The following is an 18,432-nucleotide window of genomic DNA, read 5'->3' on the forward strand; positions in this document are numbered from 1 at the left end:
TTTATTCTTCTGTTGGAAGCTGCCCAGAGTGGCTGGGGAAACCCAGCCAGATGGGCGGGGTATAAATTAATAATAATAATAATAATAATAATAATAATAATAATAATAATTACTATTATTACTATTATTACTATTATTACTATTATTATTATAGCTGGGAAGTCGCCTTTAAAAAGACTACAGAAAAGCTGGTGACTTGTAGGTCAGTAGTTGTTATCCCCTTTCACAAAAGCAAATTCTAAAACTAGCATTTAGTTTTTGTTTTTTTAAATAATTTTTATTGATTTTTTAACATATAACAGCAAAACATACATCACCCACACACCATCCCCAATACCTAAAATAAAAAACTAGCATGGGGTCACGAAGAGTCGGACACGACTAAACGACTAAACAACAACAGCATTTAGATAAGGATGAGACCTGCCAGATGTTGTTGGATTCTAACTGCTCATCGGTGGTCAGGCATGATGGGAATTGTAGTCTGACTGCATCTGCAGAGCCATAGTTTCTCCATTCCTGGTTTTGTTACATGCATGATCACAGCAACATCAAACGGGATTTCACTCATGCCCTGAAAAAGAAGTGCGAAGGCATTGTGTTGGGAAGTCCTTCTGTCCAACACTTGCTGGCCTTTTTATGCTCGAATCCTGCTTGCTAGTTTCCCATAGACCACAGGGTGCTGGACAAGATGGGCCATTGGCCTGATCCAGCAGGCTTATCTTATGTTCTTATGAAAAAGCCAATGAGAAAGCTGATAGCTAGCTAGAAATGCACAGACCCTACTATTGCACTATCAAGCAGCAAGCAAAATTATATTATTTGTCCTGGAGGAACAGAAGCACATGTGTGTGGAAAGAGTCAGGGAATAGCTGTCAAAGGATGTTTGTTGTTGTGGATTACCATGCCCACTGGTGTGAATGAAATTGGTGTGAATGAAATTTAGCACTGCATGGTGGTACGTCGGTCAAAAAGCCACAGTTCCATAACACGACAAGTATTGTGGTGTGAAAGGAATATTAGAAAACGGGCAGAAGTGCTAGCATGCAAATCAGGAAAACTAACACAAGCAACACCCTCATCTATATGTCAATATATAATATGGAGGGCCTCTCGCTCTCCTTTTTTCCTGTTATGTGGTTGATATATTTGAACATAAATGGGGGAAAGGGTTTTTGAGGGGCAAAGGGATGTTTTTAGCATTTATCTGTATTTCCTTAGCAAAAATTATATCATGCATCATACCTTCTTTAGCAAATATTATATCATGCATCATACCTCCATCTTTGCATTACTGTGGATGAAATTAATCTCTACACTGACTTTTTTATCATTCTCTTTCATTAAATCAGCTAAGGCAGTCTGTAGGCTCTAGCACCTGGTGAAATGCAACAATGTGCAGAAATGGACCTTGCTATTTGCTTTTATAGTTAATTGAACCCTAATATTCAGAGCTTGGGTCCCCATTGATGGGATTGGTCATCATCTTCAAACCCTCCAGGTGAGCTTCTGAAAACGCATTTAGCGGAGATTGGCTGCTGTATGAAACAAAATTCTGGACAAGATGGATCTATCAGTAATGGTGGATGTAGGTAATTTTAGTCTCTGGGCTAAATGGTTTAGGGCAGCCTGCTCTTTAGATCAGGCATCTCCAAATTTTGGCCCTCCAGCTGTTTTGGACTACAATTCCCATCTTCCCCGACAACTGGTTCTGATAGCTAGGGCAGTGTTTCTCAACCTTTCTTGGGCCAAGGCACACTTGTTCCATGAAAAAAATCACGAGGCACACCACCATTAAAAAAGTTTAAAAAATTAACTCTGTGCCGCCCTATATTGACTATATAATTATAACTGTAAGAAACACTTGCCACTTACCAGGCGCCTCACCTTCTGCAGGGCGCGCACGTGCTCCTCGCCGAAGAGGCCGCTCACTCCCTCGTAGATGCTGCTGGCTGCCCTCCGGAGGCTGTTCTGCTTGTCGGCCCGCGGCCTCGCGCCGACCAAGCCCCGGGCGCCGCCAGCAAGAGCAGCGAGAGCGAGACAAACAGCAGCAGCAGCACCCGCCGGCCGCCTCTCACGTCCGAGGCCGTGGTGGTGGCTGTTGAGAGCTGCGCTCGCCCTGCGTCGTGACCCGGCCGGCCTTCTTTCCGGCGGGTGAGCGCTGTGTATTGGCGGCCGCCAGACACATGACAATGCAAATCGCCCATCTTGTCGCCGCACGTCGCGGCACACCAGCCAGCGTCTCGCAGCACATTAGTGTGCCACGGAACAGCGGTTGAGAAACGCTGAGCTAGGGATCATGGAAGTTGTAGTCCAAAACATCTGGAGGGCCACAGTTTGGGGATGCCTGCTTTAGATGGTAATTGTATTACTTCATTTACTTCATAGTGTGGTAAGGGAGCCTGCTGCATATTTGGCGGCGGCGGCGGGGGGGGGGGGAAATCTCCTGCTCATTCTGCTGACTGGGGTCCTGGGCAGTAACCCACTTTAGTGGTACCATTGGACTCAATGCATTAAACAAAAACTTGTTGAAATGTATATGCGTGTGTTAATTTTTGCATTGATCTCACCAACCATGCTTTAAAGCATGTACCCTGAACTCTTCAGAATTCACCACTACCACCAGAACTTCAGAATTGTTCCGGCCCTCCTTGATTGGATTTTGTTCTCTTGGTAGCCTTCAAACCACAAACTGCTCTCAATTCAAACAAAGCAAATGTACTACCACAGACATTAGTGGCACGGCACTCAAACTACCAAGGAGGATGGTTTGTGAAATACAGAATTTATGTTCTATTTCTGATGGCTTGTTTTCTAGGTGTCATTGGCAATTTGTTGTCAGTGGTGTGAAAAACAGATTAGAACATTTCCCCCTAAATATTTTATGCCGTCAAGCTGGCACACAAATGATTGAGCTCTGACTCTAGGTATTTTGAGTATTTTGACAGGGCAATGTGAACTTTTCCTTTAAAAATAAATCCCTGGGGATGTAGGCAGAAATAAACAAGGTGTTTATCAAATACACCAAGAATCACCATGGAATTGTATTGTTGCTAGTGTTCTACCAAGAAAGCTATATTACCCAAAGACTTGTGGTTGGTTCAAGCAGTAAGTGACCACTAAAGGCGAAATTAGTTCTTTTTGGCATCAGTCAATAGTGATGACTTGGTTAGTGGGGTAGAAGTGGCAGGATCATTAGGTGGGAGTGACCATGCTCTTCTGGAGTTTATTATCCAGCGGAAAGGAGCAACCAAGCATACTAAGGTCCAAATTCTAGACTTTAAGAAAGCCGACTTCAGAAAACTTAGGGAAACGCTGGGTGAAATCCCATGGACAGTAATACTAAAAGGGAAGGGAGTTCATGATGGTTGGGAGTTTGTTAAAAGGGAGATATTAAAAGCACAACTTCAGGCAATACCAATGAGACGGAAACATGGAAGGTGCCTAAAGAAGCCAGGCTGGCTATCTAAAGAACTTTTGACTGAGTTAAGATTTAAAAGGGATATGTACAAAAAATGGAAAAGGGGGGAAATCTCCAGAGAGGAATTCAAACATATAGCCAGCACGTGTAGAGACAAAGTCAGAAAAGCTAAAGCACAGAATGAACTCAGGCTCGCCAGAGAGGTTAAAAGCAACAAAAAGGGCTTTTATGGGTATGTCCGTAGCAAAAGGAAAAACAAGGAAACAGTGGGGTCACTCAGAGGAGAAGATGGTGAAATGCAAACAGGGGACAGAGAAAGGGCAGAACTCCTCAATGCCTTCTTTGCCTCAGTCTTCTCCGAGAAAGAAAAAAACGCCCGACCTGAAGAATATGGAGCAGATGATTCAGCAGGGGAAACACAGCCCAGAATAAGTAAGGAGGTAGTACAAGAATACTTGGCTAGTTTAGATGTATTCAAGTCTCCAGGGCCAGATGAACTACATCCAAGAGTATTAAAAGAACTGGCAGAGGTGATTTCAGAACCACTGGCAATAATCTTTGAAAATTCCTGGAGAACAGGCGAAGTTCCAGCAGACTGGAGGAGGGCAAATGTTGTCCCTATTTTCAAAAAGGGGAAAAGAGAGGACCCAAACAATTACCGCCCAGTCAGCCTGACATCAATACCAGGAAAGATTCTAGAGCAGATCATTAAGCAAACAGTCTGTGAGCACCTAGAAAGAAACTCTGTGATCACTAAAAGTCAGCATGGGTTCCTGAAAAATAAGTCATGTCAGACTAATCTGATCTCATTTTTTGACAGAATTACAAGCCTGGTAGATGAAGGGAACGCTGTGGATGTAGCCTATCTTGATTTCAGCAAGGCCTTTGACAAGGTGCCCCATGATATTCTTGTAAAGAAGCTGGTAAAATGTGGGCTAGACAATGCTACCATTCAGTGGATTTGTAGCTGGCTTACTGACCGAACCCAAAGGGTGCTCATCAATGGCTCCTCCTCATCCTGGAGAGTAGTGACTAGTGGGGTGCCACAGGGTTCTGTCTTGGGCCCAGTCTTGTTCAACATCTTTATCAATGACTTGGATGATGGGCTTGAGGGAATCCTGAGCAAGTTTGCAGATGACACCAAATTGGGAGGGGTGGCTAACACCCCAGAGGACAGGATCACACTTCAGAATGACCTTAACAGATTAGACAACTGGGCCAAAGCAAACAAGATGAATTTTAACAAGGAGAAATGTAAAGTACTACACTTGGGCAAAAAAAATGAAAGGCACAAATACAGGATGGGAGACACCTGGCTTGAGAGCAGTACATGTGAAAAGGATCTAGGAGTTTTGGTTGACCACAAACTTGACATGAGTCAGCAGTGTGATGCAGCAGCTAAAAAAGCCAATGCAATTCTGGGCTGCATCAATAGGAGTATAGCATCTAGATCAAGGGAAGTAATAGTACCACTGTATTCTGCTCTGGTCAGACCTCACCTGGAGTATTGTGTCCAGTTCTGGGCACCACAGTTCAAGAAGGATACTGATAAGCTGGAACGTGTCCAGAAGAGGGCAACCAAAATGGTTAAAGGCCTGGAAACGATGCCTTATGAGGAACGGCTTAGGGAGCTGGGTATGTTTAGCCTGGAGAAGAGAAGGTTAAGGGGTGATATGATAACCATGTTCAAATATATAAAAGGATGTCATATAGAGGAGGGAGAACGGTTGTTTTCTGCTGCTCCAGAGAAGCGGACACGGAGCAACGGATTCAAACTACAAGAAAGAAAATTCCACCTAAACATTAGGAAGAACTTCCTGACAGTAAGAGCTGTTCGGCAGTGGAATTTGCTGCCAAGGAGTGTGGTGGAGTCTCCTTCTTTGGAGGTCTTTAAGCAGAGGCTTGACAGCCATCTGTCAGGAATGCTTTGATGGTGTTTCCTGCTTGGCAGGGGGTTGGACTGGATGGCCCTTGTGGTCTCTTCCAACTCTATGATTCTATGATTCTATGATTCTATGATTCAGTCTGTCTCAAGAGACAATGCGGTTGAAGTCAAACAGTTGGAAGGTTACCACACCAGCTGTGGCTGTAGCATCGGCGGCGGAAGAGCAGTGCAGGGGGAGCGCACCATCCCAGTAGGGTGCCATCAGCATGCCCCACCCCCAGGACGTGCGCCAGCTCCGCCCCTGCCTGCTCTCCGCCCCCTGGTCCTGGAGTATGAAGCTCCGCCACTGTGCTGCAGAGACTGTTATGGGAGAGACATGTTTTGTTGCAGCTGAGGCAGATGAAGGCATCCGGTTGCGCTGCTGCAGATGCACCATGACATTTCCTCTCACTGTGCTCCTCCCAATGGCCAGTCCTCCTCTGGTCACTGCTATGGCTGCATGACCTGACTACTTGTCTTTAGGCACTGTAGTCTGCAAGGATAGGGTTAATGCTGACGGCCTTCATGTCATGTTTGCAGGCATCTCTGTTATGCAGAGCTGGTCTGCTATTGGGTCTAATGACTGAAGCCAGCTCCCTGTAGAGCACATCCTTGGGGATCCTGCCATCTTGCATTCTGTGGACATGGCTATGCCAGCGTAGATGTCGCTGAGACAGGCTTGTGAACAAGCCAGGAATATGGGCTTGGGAGAGCACACCTGTTGTTTGAGAATTAATGGTGCAGAGACACAACTGCATGTTCTAAGTGACCCCCTTTTTATATGTTGCTATTGTTTACTATTGGGACCCAGGTGGCGTTGTGGGTTAAACCACTGAGCCTAGGGCTTGCTGATCAGAAGGTCAGCGGTTCGAATCCCTGTGACGGGGTGAGCGCCCGTTGCTTGGTCCCAGCTCCTGCCAACCTAGCAGTTCGAAAGCACGTCAAAATGCAAGTAGATAAATAGGAACCGCTACAGCGGGAAGGTAAACAGCGTTTCCATGTGCTGCTCTGGTTTGCCAGAAGCGGCTTTGTCATGCTGGCCACATGACCTGGAAGCTATACGCCGGCTCCCTCGGCCAATAATGCGAGATGAGCACGCAACCCCAGAGTCGGTCACGACTGGACCTTATGGCCAGGGGTCCCTTTACCTTTACCTTTATTGCAGGGGTGTCAAACTCAAATTCATTGGGGGCCGCATCAGCAGTTTGGTCACCCTCAAAGGGCCGGTTGTATCTGTAGGACTATGTGTCCACTCTTTATTATCATAAACTAGTGGAATTCAGCCCGTTTAGAAACGGGCGCTAGAACGCTGCTCTCGTGCAGCGCCGGCATGGGACGGAGCTTCGGAGGTCTCCAAAGCCCCGTCTCATGCGGGAGGTGCGCGGCGAGGGGGGGGGGCGGGAGATCTTCTCCGAAACTCCGTCCCATGCCGGCGCTGCGTGCCAAGGCGGCGGGGGGGAGGAGCGCTTCTCACCCCCCCCGCCTCGCCGCGGACCTGTCCTTGCTGTCGGCGGCAGAGGGACAGGAACAAAGGAGGAGAAAGCAGCCCTTTCTCCTCCTTCCTTCCTCTCCCTCCGCCGCCGACAGCCCTTTCTGTTGGTGGTGAGGGGAGAGGAACGAACGGAGAGAAAGCAGCCCTTTCTCTCCGTTCGTTCCCCTCCCACCACCGCCGACAGAAAGCACAGATCCCGGGGTTGCCGGCTCTGTCGGGTGGGGGGAGGGAGAAGCAATCCGATCCTCTGCTTCTCCCTTCCCCCACCTGACAGAGCCAAATGCCGGCTCTGTTGGGCAGGGGAAGGGAGAAGCCGAAGACCGATCAGATCTTCTGCTTCTCCCTCCCCCCCACCCGACAGAGCCGGCAACCCCGCAGCGGGGGCTTCTCACCGTTTGCCTTCCCCCCAGGGGGAGGCAAACAGCGAAAAACCCCGACACGCCATACTTCGGCTCCGAAGTGCGGCGCGGCGCGGCGGGTGCTTTTCGCCGTTTGCCTCCCCCTTCACTCCGGGAAGTCAAACAGCGAAAAGCCCCTGCCGCGCCGCACTTCGGCTTGGGGACTGGCTTGGCGGCGGCGGGAAAAAGAGGAGGAATTCCTCCTCTTCTTCCCGCCGCCGCCAAGCCAAAGCCGGCTTCCCTCGGCTGCCGCTTCGGCCGAGGAAGCGCCGTCCCATGCCGGAGGTGCGCGGCAAGGCTGCCGGGGGGAGCGCTTCTTTCCCCCGCCGCCTCGCCGCGCACCTCCAGCATGAGACTGGGCTTCGGAGCGGCGGTTGGCGGAGCGGCGGTTGGCCGTTGTCCCTCCGTCCTATCCCTGTATCCCTGGGGCACATGCGCAGTGACCCAGGGACACACGGGACAACTGGACGCAGGGACAACATGGATATTATTATATAGGATTATTGTCACTGCATTCAATTATTACTGTTTTTTTGTAATAATGTAAGTAATAACTAACTCTGAAAGCAGAAACATAGTCGGAATAATGGCAAGTAGATATTCAAATGTACAATTCTTGTACAATTTATTGAAAAATGATTTTTGGTAACAGACAGTAATTTTTTTAAAAAACATACAAATCGCGGCCTTCTCCTGGGCGCCCAATGGGCAGCTGGGCTCAGCGGAGCGCCCAGACGAAGCGGCGGCCATGAGAGGGGCCAAACGCCCCCCCCCCCACGTGCTGCCGCCGCCGAAAAAGGCTGAATGCTCAAGCGGCCGTTTATTAAACGGGCTGAATGACACTAGTGCACTCAATATATAAACAAGTGGTTTCCTGACTGCATGTAAAGTGGAGGTTTCCTGTGTAGAACGGCCAGCGCCGCTAGAGGGCAGACGTTCTCTGGCTTGTAGGCTGCCGCGCATGCACTGAAGAGGCGGCGGCTACACGGGCCACATGACGAGGTCTGGCGGGCCGGATTCGGCCCGCGGGCCTTGTGTTTGACACCCGTGCTTTATTGTTTACTATTACTTTGTTTCATGATTATATGTTTATATATACAAAGAGTAATAAAAATATTGAAAATCTATTTCTAAAAGTGACATTTCTCTGTGCCCGCTTCCTGATGTGTAGCAAACCTGCCTTGTTTATTTATTTAGAAAAGCACACCCACCTTTCTCTTACTGTAAACTGCATTCAAGGAAGCTTCACAAAATTTCAGACAAATCATAAAAGCACAAAGCAGAATAGCATAAAAAACTGAATGGTAGAGTGCCCTAGGTCCACAGTCAATAAACTACTGTATATCCATAAGGCAATTTGGGCAGGCAAGGCTAATGAAACAAAAGCCAGACGTCTGTGAATTAAATTAATAGTCAAAGGTACAGATAAAGGAGGACAAACTTTTACTGATGCCTAACTTTGCCTTATCATATTTTACGGGGGGCAGCAAATGCACCAGGAGAATACAGAGTCCTGGTGCTTTACCACAAATGGCAGAAGTGGGGAACTTGCTCTAGGGACTGTCTCCCACCCCACACTCCAAAGCAAAACCAAATTTTACATGGTGGTTCCTGAAATCAAGGAAATCAATTTTCATCTATATTTGGATACAACTGAATGTAGTCTTCACAATAGCACTGATTTCTGGGATCTCCTTGAAATTCCCAAGTAGCCCCAGGTACAAGTCCAAGTTTTGGATGAGTAAGGAGTATCCCACACACTGAAGCTCAGAAAAAATGTGAAACATTTCCATCCAATTTGGTCTCCACGTTTTGTTTGTTTGCTTGCTTGCTTTGCTTTCTTCACATCTATCCCACCCGAGATATTAATATTTTGTCAAATCCATTTCAAAAGAACAGGTTCACTGAAATGCCCCTTTGAGAATTTTTGCAAAACAAGTTAAGAAAGCCATCTGAATCTCATGCTGCTAATTGGAATGCTGTAATGCCGTGCGGTGAAAATGCTAAACACTGTCCAGGGGGTTTGGCGGCACTTAATAGGCTTGTGCTTGAGATAAAAATGAAGCTATTAAGTCAGCCTTGTTGCAACTTGCCTGACATAATTCAGTTAGGCTAGAAATTTGTTCAGTTGGACAATATTGCTTTATGGGAAAGAACACACATCCTGTCCAATTTATCATTGTTTTCAGGATCTGAATGTTGCTGTTTACCTTTTATTTTATTAAAACATTTATATCCCAGCACTATAGTGCAAAATCACCACTTGGGGCAGCTTAGAAGGCAGAACATTACAATTCCATGAAACAATATAAAACAATTGCAAAAAGAGACTGACGGGGCCAGCAGTTTCAAAAACCATGCAAACATCATCTGACTTCTAAAATTGAAGCCTGTTGAGATTTTTATTAAGGGTGGGGGGAGTGAGTGAGGGGAGCACCCACAAAGTGTTTCATAATCTGGGTGCAGCCATTGGGAAGGAGGGATAGACCAGCTTGCAATTTCATTTCTCCAGGACAAGTAGGTGCTCTACCACTGAGCTATAACCCTTGCACAAATACCTGGCAGCTCCTTGAACACGCCCTCAATCTATTTTGGAAGCAGGCATCTCCAGAAAAGAGGGGAGATCTATAAGGTGGAGTGGGGAATCAGTGATTCTGCTCCTTCTCCTCCTCCTTGCTGTCCTTGCCTGTTCACATACTTGCTCTAAGCAAGTGAGCAGTGACATGTAGGCGGGTTCCCATGAACCAAGACACAGTGATAACAGCAAGAACCTTTACTGAACTAACAGAACTGAGCAACAGGGGCAAAGCAACTGCTTATATACATTTCTGAAGGCCTGGGCCACTCCCACTCCCACTCCCAACGTGATTGGCTATCTAAACTACCAAGCTGCGAATCGTGACTCAAGAGTTTACAGGGCCAATGGCTGATTGTTCTGTGATTGGGTATCATGTATTGATTCAGAACACAGAGACTCAGAATCCTTAGTCCAGACTCAAGCTCAGGAAAACACAGACCACTGAATACATAACAAGCAGCAAGGAGAGCGAGGAGGAGGAGGAGGAGGAGGAGGAACAGTCTCTTCTAGCCCCTCTGGGTGGCTGCATGGATTGGGCCCAAATGAGGAAACTATGAATGGGCAGTGGCAACCCCCGGGAAGAAGGACATGGGCCCACTCAGGGAGGGGACCTTCTGAGGCCATCTTGTCCTCTCAAAACCAGGAGCCAGCCCGACTATAGCAGCTCTTAAAAGGGGCAGCTGCAAGTGCATAACAAACATCCCAACAAGGGTTCTGGCTTAAAAGTGTCAAGCAGAAGGATTGTCTCAATTAAAGGGTTCTGGAAGAAATGAAAACAGACACAGCTCTTGAAATAGTAGCAGCATTCCGGACATCACTTGAAGAAAACAACTTGGGACTTCCGGCCACCGCCAGCGCTGATCGGCGGGGTTCGCCTTGAGCTCCGAGGCAACCCGGCTTTGCGAGGGGGGGGAGGCGAGATAGCGACTCACCTCCCCAAAAGAGCCTCAGGTAGTGCTTCCTGGGGAGGAATTAGCTCAGCAGCGTCCCGATCCGCGACTCCTCAACTCCCCGGTAAGCCTTAGAGCTCCAGAGAGAGCTGGAGTGGTAGTCGCGGGGGGCCATTTTGAGAGCGATCGTCACCCTCGTGAAGTGAAGCTACGTGCCGGCAGCAGAGAGCGGTGGATTCCTTCCCTTTTCTTAAACCAAAGAAGTTGGGACCCGTGAGTGAATTATTTAAAACAATTGGAACTGAATCGATTTGGACACGGAGGAGGGGTAAAAGGGAAGTCGACCTCCTCTATTGAGAGACTGATGAAACAGTAACCTGATCCCTGCCGGGTGAAAAGAAACATTTCATTTGTTATCAATTGGACTAAAAAGCTCTCTCCCTGAAGCGGGGGGGGGGAGTGAAGAGTAAAGTTTAAATTAAATTCCCTGCAAGTTAAAGAACTGATTTTAAAGGAAGTCCCTGAAGAAGCCCGTTCTGGGTCCCTGGAGGGACTGGCGAATGGACCATAGAAATTAAGTGAGGATTATGGATTTTATTTAACTTGGCTTGGATTGGATTTTTTTTAAAAAAAGCAAAGAACTTTAATCATGGAGTGAATTTAAAAGAGAAAAGATTTCCAGACTGGGTTTAAAATGGAGAACTAAATTTCTAAACAATATTCCTGCCATTTCCGGCTTTGCACTTGGCTGTTTCCCCACGGGATGGAAAGTGATAAGATGGCTGTAGTCTCAACATCCAACAAAGAGGGACTCTGACAAAGGATTTCTATGATACTCCTGGACATTAAAAATGAACTGAATGAGCAAAATCAACTATTAAGGAATATTTTGGACAATAGACATGGAGAGGCGTCAGAGGACCAAGAGGAACATTTGTCAACAGACAGGGAAACAGAGCAGCAGATTCCTATGCACATTGAAGAGGAGGAAGATGAGAAAAATGCCCCACAAGTGAGAGATGTGGGACAGAGAAAGGACATGTTACAAGAACCACTCAAGGAAAAAACAGGATGGGCCTTTGTACTCCCAGTGAGAGGGGGAGTACAGGGCATATTTGGGGGAAATTTTAAAAAGGCTAAACGATGTTGGGAGGTAGATAGAGGGAGGGAGAAACAGAAGGAGTGGTACAAAAAAGTTGGAAAGAGGATATGGGAAAGGGTGGGAATGGGGTAGAAGAATTCTATGAGGAATTAATGGACTGATGATATGGAAGACCCGATACTGGTTTGAATTACGGAATTCGCTGAAATCTCCAGAGAATCTGGAATTGGTGGAAGGAGGGATGGAGTTCTGATTGTCATAAATGTATTATGTATCATGATATAAGAGATAATAATTGAAGGATGATTCATTGATAGCAAAAAAAATAAAGGTGAGGGAAAGTTATGGATTATATATTGAAAGGTAAATAGAAATGTGAGATTGGAATTATTGGATAAAAGGAGAAAAAAGTAGAATTGGAATATGAGATACCATGTATATTGAATACTGTTAATTTAGTTATTATAATGGACCCAATATGGGGAGAATCGGGGAAGTCCTATAACGATGTTATGAAAAAAGATTTGATTGCTAGATTTTTTTTTGTTTTCTTCCTTTCTTTTTCTTGCTTTGTTTTGTATGTATGGTGTTTTGTTTTTGTCTTGTTTTTTTGTATTTTTGTATGTTTTGTTGTTTGAGAAAATTCTTAATAAATATTTTTTTAAAAAAAGAAAGAAAACAACTTGAGGCAGATTATGAAACGCACTGCATTCTGATGTGTGAGGAAGCAAGTTGAGCGGAGCCAACATTTCTCAAAGAAACAATTTGTTTTTTAAAAAAATCTTTTTCAAGCACCTGCTGAACTGATTGAGAATTTCTGTCCTCTGGAGAACATTCTGGGAAGTTCTAGAAATATTCTGTTAATTTGGGTTGCAACTCTGGATTCGGTTTGAACATTGCTTAATATCATTTTAACACTGCCAGAGGAAGCAGTGGGCTTGGTCCCTAATCCTTTGTGTCCACCACTCTTAGTTCATTGTTCCCTTCACTCAGCACTGGCTATGATTATAGTCACCCTTTCCTGGGAATAAGTGTCCCTGAACTTGGTTCTGAGGAGACATGGGATTGCACTGTGAGTCAAAATTTCTTGGGAAAGGTTTTTTTTTTCCCTGCTGCAAAATTCAGTGCCCATTTTCAGCTATGGCTGTTTCATCAGCTACAACCATTCCAGGACCAAGACGATCTGGCATCAGTAAACCTTGCTCTGGCAAGCTCGCATTTGGATTATTGAAAAGCCCATGATGTTGGGCTGCCCTTGAAAAATGGTTCAGAAGTGGCAGTTAGTGAAGAATGTGGCTGCCAGGTTATTAGCAGAGGCAGACATGGCTTGATTTAAAGTGTTAAGATCAGGTGTGTGAGTAAGTTTGTGAATGTGTGTGCTCTGCTTGTGGTCTACTCAAGAATGTTGGGGGTTGTTGTGTATAAGGGATATGTAAAAGTGTGTTTTTCATTGTGAGTCCTCGCCTTTGACCTCCCACTGGGGTTACAACTATTGCTTTGTTGCTAGGTGTCCATTGAAGAGGTTTTCTGTTCCCTGAGGTCTTTCCAGTTTGATATTGCGATGTTATCCCTAAAAGCAGTTTGAGGATTTGTGTTTTTAATGATCATTACTTTATAAATATTTTAGTTTTTATGTTTTATTCAGTGATGTATTTGGTTCATTTCTCTTGTGTGCCTAAGCTCACAGGAGGAAGGGTGATTCAGTTACAACAATAAGATAATTTCATCCCCCCCCCCCCAAAAAAATATTTTAAGCAAGCTTGTTGCCAACATGCATTTAGGACCTGAGTGACTAATCAAGGTTCAGTACCAACCATGAAATAAATTAGTCACATACTGTACCAGGCATTTAAAGCACCATGAGAGCACTTTGAAGAGTCATGGCTTTCTCCAATGAATTATGGGAACTGTAGTTACAGTAGCTGAGAGTTGTTAGGAAATGCCTATTCCCCCTCACGAAGCTATAATTTTTGGAGTTCCCTTGGTAAAAGGATTGATGATTAAACCGCTCTGGGAATTGTAGCTTTGTGATGGGACTAACCACTCTCAGCACCCTTAACAAACCACTGCTCCCATAATTCTTTGGGGGGAGCCATGACTGTTTAAAGTGGTGTCGTCGTTCTTTCAACGTATGGTGTGAAAGACGCTCTGGGGTGTATTTAGAGAAGACCCATTAAAGTTAATGGACATGGCTATCTTAGGTTCATTAATTTAAATGGGTCTACTCTGAGTTGGCCTTTAACTGACCACAACCCTTTGTGAGCACATTGGAGAGCCCCTGTGCAGTTAGATTGGGGCATCAAAACTTGATTGAAGGCAACCAGTTTATTATTACCATTAATAATACAGTGGTGCCTCGCAAGACGGATTTAATTCGTTCCGCGAGTCAATTCGTTTTGCGGAAAATTCGTCTTGCGAATCGCGGTTTCCCATAGGAATGCATTGAAATTTCTTTTTTTGCCCATAGGAACACATTAATTAAATTTCAATGCATTCCTATGGGAAACCGCGATTCGCAAGGCGAATTTTTTTTGCAAAACGGATTCGTCTTGCGAGTCACCATCAGATCGCAAGACGCATTCATCTTGTGAAAAATACGTCTTGCGGGGCATTCGTCTTGCGAGGTGCCACTGTACAGCGATACAGGAGGAGTCATATGGTTCACTTCAAAATGCATCCAGAGTTAATGGAAGGGAGTGCAGGAGTTCCGTGTACTGGAAACTAGTGTGAGACAAATAATCTATCTTTCATCTCAACGTAGCACTTAACTGCAAGAATTTGAGATCATAAGGAACAGTGTCACTCCTCCCACCCCAATTAAGATGCTTGCATTGTATTGGGGAAAATAGTGAGTCATGCATTTAGGCTATAATCTTTTTTTAAAAAAAAAATATATGTTTTTATTAAAGATTTTCTTGGGTTCCCAAAGTACATAAATCATCTCCATTTTCAGATGGCTATCATCTGTCTTCGGGCTCCTCCTGCTTGACCTTTTAAATGTCATTGTAGTTGAGAACTTTATTCTTATTAAACAAGACTTTGTTTGTGGATGCATAATCTCTGGAGTTCTCTGCCTCCTGCTTAAGTGTTTGATCTCTGGGACAAAGAGGAGGAGGAGGAGGAGGTCCAAGGAGGGGACTATGTCAAAGGACCTCGGGGCCTGCACAATGGGGACACCTCGCCCGCCTAGCTACACAAGAAAAGGACATGCAAAAATGCCTTGTATTTGGGAAAACCTGTTGCAAAAAAATATATATTAATCAAAACTGTGTTACAATAAAGCGTTTTCATTAGGAGAAATTCACACCAAGATCCTGATGAATTTTCATGAATATTTTATTTTCCTTACAAAAAGTGGAGAACTGCATTTAAGATTTGAAAAATGAGAGAAAATGAAATTGATGGATTTGTCCATTCCTAGCCGCCTTGCGGGAGTAAGCTTAGCCCTGCGACCACTGGAATTCTGAAGCAGTTCAAAAGCGTTCTGTGAATGCCGGAAGCCTTGTTCGCAGGAAAATAAAACTTTCAGGGGGGAAAACTGATGGACAGCTTTTGAGACGGCGCTACAAAACACCAGGCTGTGCAACCAGTTAGCAAGCAAGAGGGTCATCTCTTCATTTTCCATAAGAGAACAGCATTGCTGTAGCAATTACCTAATTATAATCACAGCTATTCAGACCAGACAGCTCACACGCTTTGAGGGTAGATGGATCTAGCCTTCATAACTAAATCTGAAGTATTTCCAGAAAGTTATTCCTCTTAAGTATGACACCTGGAACAAAAGCATATGATTCACATCCATCAAGTGTTAGGAATTTTAATTTATTTTAAAAAAGTTTTTAAAGTTAGCATTCTTTTTCACGCTGGCTTTTAATGTGCGTGTTGGGTGAGTGTGTTCTTTGAGGGTACAAAACTAGTACATTTTAACCAGCTTAATATTTCAAGTCATATTTGTTGCAACAGTTCTTTTATTGAGCACACATTTTTGGTGGATGGAAATTAAAAGAAGCCAAGTACTGGTCCTTTTTTTGGAAGTAGTTTGGGGGAAGTTTTAGTGATTTGTCTCCCCGTAGAATAGAGGCAACAAGTCACCATGAGAGTGAAATGGAAAACACACACATGCAAATAGATTTTCAGAGTAGACATGGTTAGGATTGCAATGTAAGCGTATGACTTTTAAGATCTCTGCATCAATGAGGTTTGCAGTGTTGTCCTATATGTGAAATTTAAACTTGCCAGATTTTGCCTCTCTGCCGCATCCAAATCCTGTTTGGTTTTTACTAAAACCACATCATTTCTAGGCTGTCAAGTGGGAGAGGCTCTTTCTCTTTCTCTCTGTCTGTGTATAATAGAGAAAGAGAGAGAAAAAAGAGAAAAAGAGAGATCTTGCAGCAGCCATTTTGTGTTAGGCCACACCCTGTGGCGGCAGTTGTGTGAATGGTGTCTGTGGCACTCTTTCAAAAACCTGAATGTGCTCCTGGGCTCAAAAAAGTTGGCAACCATCATTTTAAGTCACTATTGTGAGAAGAGCCAGCTTGGCTGCCAAAAAGCTAGCACTTGAAGTCAAAGCTGTGATTGACGAGTATGGGTTGTTTGGGCACCAGGCTCTAGGAATTCCTCTCTGAGGAAATCATTCTGAAGCACACATGCACATGCTGCTGATATTTTTCTGTAGCCCACAAAAACATATGCCATAATAAATTTGTTAGTCTTCAAGACAGCACAAAGCTTGTTTTGGGTTACCCAGTGCTATTTTTCTAGAAAAAGAGGTGACAGAACTCACCATGAACTTGTCCCTTTTTCTCTTAAAATGGCAATTGCACCCACCTGAGAGGTGCCGGAACTGAGTTCTGGTGAGTTCTGACTGGAAAAAAGCCCTGCTTCCCAGGAGAAGGGGGTGTGTTTTGGAAACTTCTCCTCCGGGAGCTCGTAGAGCTGAGAAGACGAATGCAGCAACTAGCAAGTGACCTCCATGTGTAGTGACCAGCAGCAGGGGCACAGCAAAGTCCCCCTGTTACCTTCCGCACGGTGCCCGCAAGGAGGTTAGGGGGCGCAATCCTTGCCTTGCCCTGGGCGATGTCAATGGATGCTACGCCACTGCATTTGGGAGCCTTCTGCTAGCTGCTTCTCGGTAGGCAGCCTGGCTGCTATCCCACCCACCCATTCAGTGGGTGAAAGGTTGAATACTGCCCTGAGATAGAGAGAAGCATCACTTTGGGACCAGCAGCTAGTGGGAGGCTGGCACAGCCAGTGGAGCTGGGTGGAGGGAGAGTTGGACAGATGGATACCTCCACTAAATCCCCATCCACCTCAGGCCCAGAGAAAGGGGGTTCTGGATTGCTCTGCCAGTTTGGATCCTTTAGAAAAATACATAAAGTGAATGCAGAGCAACACCGTCGTCTCCCAAGGGCACATTTGGCTTATTAGCAACAAATATTGCAGCAGCAACAACAGATGTGGCTATCTCCAGCACGAGAAAGTCTTGTTTGATTATGCATTATGTGAATACTGGTTACTCTACTGGTTTATGCCAGGAGCGCGACAACAGAATTCCACCCAAACCTTTGTCAGAGTCTGAAGGCAGATGTGGTTTTCTTTCTTATCTCTTCTTCCGCAGACCAGCACCCTGAACCGAAAACATTTTATCAATTAGCAGGCAAGTAAATCTTAGACCTTGCAAGCTCGAGGTGTAAAACATAAACAAGCTTCCATAACCTTAAACTACTTTTGGAGAAAATTAGAGAACATACAAATGCTATCACGTCCCATGAAGATGCTGCTGGGGTGATCGTTTTAAACACTGGACAATTTGCCAGAGGTTGCTTCTTCCTGAGCTGCAGATTTGAGAAGCTGGAGAAGATGAAGGGATGCCCATTCATCTAAAATGTTGAAATAAGTCCCACTGTGTTCAACAGAGATTATTCCTCGAGTGAATGTAAATTTCAACACAAACTGAAGTCCTAACCTAGGATCCATCGGCACTAAACATTTAAAGCAGTATCATACCATTTCAAACAGTCTTGGCTTCCACTGGAGAATCCTGGGAACTGTAGTTTGTTAATGGTGTGGAGAGTTGATAGGAGACCCCTACTCTCCTCACAGTGCTCCTGAGAAGAAGAATGGATTGTTAAACCACTCTGGAATAAAATAACACAGAACTAAGCACTAGACATGCACTATGTTGAATCATTTTCCAGAAGAGGCTTTTAAATCACATGAAAGCTGAAATATAATGCAGAAATTAAAAGTTTTGGGGGAATTGAATAAACTGCCGGATGACTGCAGCCTGACATTCTAATCGCTACACCACAGTGGGGTTAGCCTGGGAGTGCATGTACGAAGGGCATTTTAATAATTACAGGGTATCCACAGATGCCACCCAGAGTTTGTTGGGAGTCCAGGTAGGGTAAAATCTAATAAATAAATATGGCTCTCGGGTGGTCGCTCATCCAGAAGAAGAAGAAGAAGAAGAAGAAGAAGAAGAAGAAGAAGAAGAAGAAGAAGAAGAGTTTGGATCTGATATCCCGCTTTATCACTACCCGAAGGAGTCTCAAAGCGGCTAACATTCTCCTTTCCCTTCCTCCCCCACAACAAACACTCTGTGAGGTGAGTGGGGCTGAGAGACTT

Source organism: Zootoca vivipara, chromosome 10 (genome assembly GCF_965207765.1).
Source record: "Zootoca vivipara chromosome 10, rZooViv2.hap1.1, whole genome shotgun sequence".
Classification (NCBI taxonomy): Eukaryota; Metazoa; Chordata; class Lepidosauria; order Squamata; family Lacertidae; genus Zootoca; species Zootoca vivipara.